Source organism: Colobus angolensis, unplaced genomic scaffold, assembly GCF_000951035.1.
Source record: "Colobus angolensis palliatus isolate OR3802 unplaced genomic scaffold, Cang.pa_1.0 Scaffold77, whole genome shotgun sequence".
Lineage (NCBI taxonomy): Eukaryota > Metazoa > Chordata > Mammalia > Primates > Cercopithecidae > Colobus > Colobus angolensis.
The window spans coordinates 2,740,193-2,743,535 of NW_012121487.1; the positions used below are offsets into that span (position 1 = coordinate 2,740,193).

General features: G+C 43.5%; 1 protein-coding gene and 1 long non-coding RNA gene across 2 annotated transcripts in view; one reads left to right on the top strand and one right to left on the bottom strand.

The window, feature by feature from the left end:
- GON4L (gon-4-like (C. elegans)) overlaps nt 1-3,343 on the bottom strand; it is a 292,893-nt gene that overhangs the window by 140,659 nt on the left and 148,891 nt on the right. The window lies entirely within an intron of this gene.
- On the top strand, nt 154-1,913 carry LOC105502040. Its single transcript, XR_001000274.1, has 2 exons — nt 154-440; nt 1,542-1,913. It is a non-coding gene; the product is annotated as an uncharacterized LOC105502040 (long non-coding RNA).

Below are 3,343 nucleotides of genomic sequence, written 5' to 3' on the forward strand. Positions count from 1 at the left end.
TTTAATAAGCATCTGTTGTTCTACAAAGGAGAAAATACATCAGGTCATTATTGTTGACCCTTGAACAATATCGTTTTTGGACTGCATGGGTCCATGGGTCCACTTAGTCACATATATATATATATATATAGTATTTGTGGCCGCGTAGAGCATGAGTAGCCAGACACCATATGTGGAATCCTGTATCAGGCAATGTTGCCAGAGAATGAGAAGTAGAGTTACATAGAAGAAAAACAAAGACCTTGCCTTCAAAGTGCTTAAGTAGTTGTTCTGGTGCTTTGTCCCTTAACTAATATGTTTCCTGATCCTTTTTCTTCCCCAGGAAGGATTTGATGCCCTGGATCCCTTTATTCCCATCCTGGTTTCCAACTATAACCCAAAGGAATTTGAAAGTTGTATTCAGTATTATTTGGAAAACAATTGGCTTCAACATGAGAAAGGTCCATCATTTAGTTTTTTCCTATCAGGGCTTTGTGATCACAGTAGAATCCCACTCAGTCAGAGCCTTGATCTCTTCTTCCATCAACAACAGCCTCTAATTTGTACTTTATCCTTTATCTTGACTTCTTTCTGGCTGATAAATGGTACAGAAAGGTGGGTGGAAGGTTGTTATGGTTTAATTTACAAAAGAGATTTTATCCCTAAATATTTCATGATAAAGAAGGGAGCAAAACCAACTCCATCCACTGGGCAGAGTTTCCAGGTAATTGGGTTCCTGCCACATTCTCCTTAATGAATTTATTCATTCAACAGACTTCACTTGAGAGATTCATTCTGGGACACCCATAGAATAATTCATACCGCGCGAGGGCTACTCCAGCACCTAAGTAAATCTTTGCCACACCTGTCCTAGTAGATGTACAGAAATTAACTTTCAGCACCATATTTCATCTATTCTGAAAGCATTCCAGCTGTTCATTTATTTGCCCTTGACCTCACCTTTGAATATGAGAGGGGATATAGAAGAAAAGCTAAGGCTGTTCTATCACTAGATAATAGAAAGTTAATAGTAATTGGAGGCCTGGTGCAGTGGCTTACGCCTGTAATCTGCACTTTGGTGGGCCAAGGTGGGAGGATCACTTGAGGATCACTTGGCAGTTTGAGACCAGCCTGGTTTATATAGTGAGACCCTATCTCTATTGAAACAAACAAAAAAAAAAAAAAAAAAAAAAGTACTAATTGGAATAGCTTATTAAAGGAGTACAGTGAAGAGTGTGAGACTAACTGCAGCATGTTAAGTTGGGACACACAACAGACAGATTTCTAAGAGTTGGGAGACTGACAAAATCCTGACGTCCAGAAGACACTCTTGGAGTGGAAGGAGAGCTCCATGGTGGATTGGAGGAGTAGACACAGAAAAGGAAGTAATGCATGCAAAAGAAGAGTAGCTTGTCGGGTTAAGGGTCTAGAAGTAAGATCTCTTGGGAGATGATAATCACCTCAGAACGTAATTTGGATATAGTAGCCTCTGACTACACCATTTCCTGGGGAACACAGTGCAACAGGAAACTGCCACTTACCTGTGTTTGTCTCCATTTTAGCTCCTACAGAAGAAGGGAAAAAAGAACTACTGTTCCTAAGTAACGCGAACCCCTCGCTGCTGGAGCGGCACTGTGCCTACCTCTAAGCCACGATCACAACATGTGAGGAAGACAGTGGACATCTCCTTTTGGCTGGATCTAGTGAGATGAGGAAGTTAGGCAGTACACAGGAAGAGGAGCCAGGCCCTTGTACCTAGGGGATTAGACAGGACTGCAGTTGGCTCTAGACCTGCATTAAAATGGGTTTCACTGTGAATGCGTGACAATAAGATGTTCTCTTGTTCCTGAAACTTCTATTGGTTTATTGGATGTGGTTTTTCACATTTAAGATAATTGTGGCTCTTTTCCTAAAAAATAAAATACCTTTCTAAAGTGTTGTGTTAGATTAATAATATGGAAGGAGTCTTTAGATTGGCCAAATTGCATTTCTCTGATATTCTACTTGTTGCAGGTCAGAAGAGATCAATTCTACAGAAATTTCCAGTGGTTCTGTTGAGGCTTTATGGAATTCAGCATGTCAAAATTCACAGCTGGCCGGGCACAGTGGCTCATGCCTGTAATCCCAGCACTTTGGAAGCCCGAGGCGGGCAGACTGCTTGAGTTCAGGAGTTTGCAACCAGCCTGGGCAACATGGTAAAACCCTGTCTCTACTAAAACTATAAAAATTAGCCAGGCATGGTGGCATGCGCCTGTAATCCAAGGTACTCAGCAGGCTGAGGCAGGAGAATTGCTTCAACTTGGGAGGCAGATGTTGCAGTGAGCCGAGATTGCACTGCTGCACTCCAGCCTGGGCAACAGAGCAAGACTCCATCTCAAAAAAAAGAAAGTATACTGTGCTGTTTTACATGAGAGACTTCAGCATCTAAGGATGTTGCTACCTGGGGGAAGTGGGGTCCTGGAAGGAATCCTGCATAGGTATGAGGAATAACAATAATGGAAAATCAGGTATCTTCCCTTTCTCCCAGTGCTTTTCTAAAAGGAATCTCTGTTACCAAATCTACACAAATATATATATGACCGGGCGTGGTGGCTCATGCATGTAATCCCAGCACTTTGGGATGCCAAGGCGGGCAGATCACTTGAGGTCAGGAGTTCAAGACCAGCCTGGCCAACATGGTGAAACCCCATCTCTACTAAAAATACAAAAAACTAGCCGGGCGTGGTGGTACGTGCGTGTAGTCCCAGTTACTTGGGAGGCTGAGGCAGAAGAATCGCTTGAACCCAGGAGGCGGAGGTTGCAGTGAACCAAGATTGCGCCACTGCACTCCAGCCTGAGCCACAAAGCAAGACTCTGTCTCAAGAAAAAAAAAAAATTCCTTCCTGTGAGCATGGTGGCTCACAGCTGTAATCCCAGCACTTTGGGAGGCCAAGGCAGAAGGATCCCTTGAGCTCAGGAGTTTGACACCAGCCTTGGCAACAAAGTGAGACCCCACCTTTACAAAAAAAATTTTAAAATTAGCTGGGCATGGTGGCATTCGCCTGTAGTCACAGCTCCTCTGAAGACTGAGGTGGGAGGATTGCTTGAGCCCGGGAGGTCAAGGTTGTAGTCACCCCTGATTTTGCCAGTGCACTCCATCCTGGGTAACAGAGTGAGGCCCTGTCTCAACAGCAAAAAAAAAAAAAGTTCCTTCAAACTTGCTTCTATATCCTTTTAACATGTCCCAATCATTATGTTTTTGGAGACAGGGTCTCACTCTGTGACCCAGGTTGTAGTGCAGTAGCACCATCATAACTCACTGTAGCCTTGAGCACATGCCACTATACCCAACCACGCTGAATGTTGTCTTTCCCTTTTTTTTTTT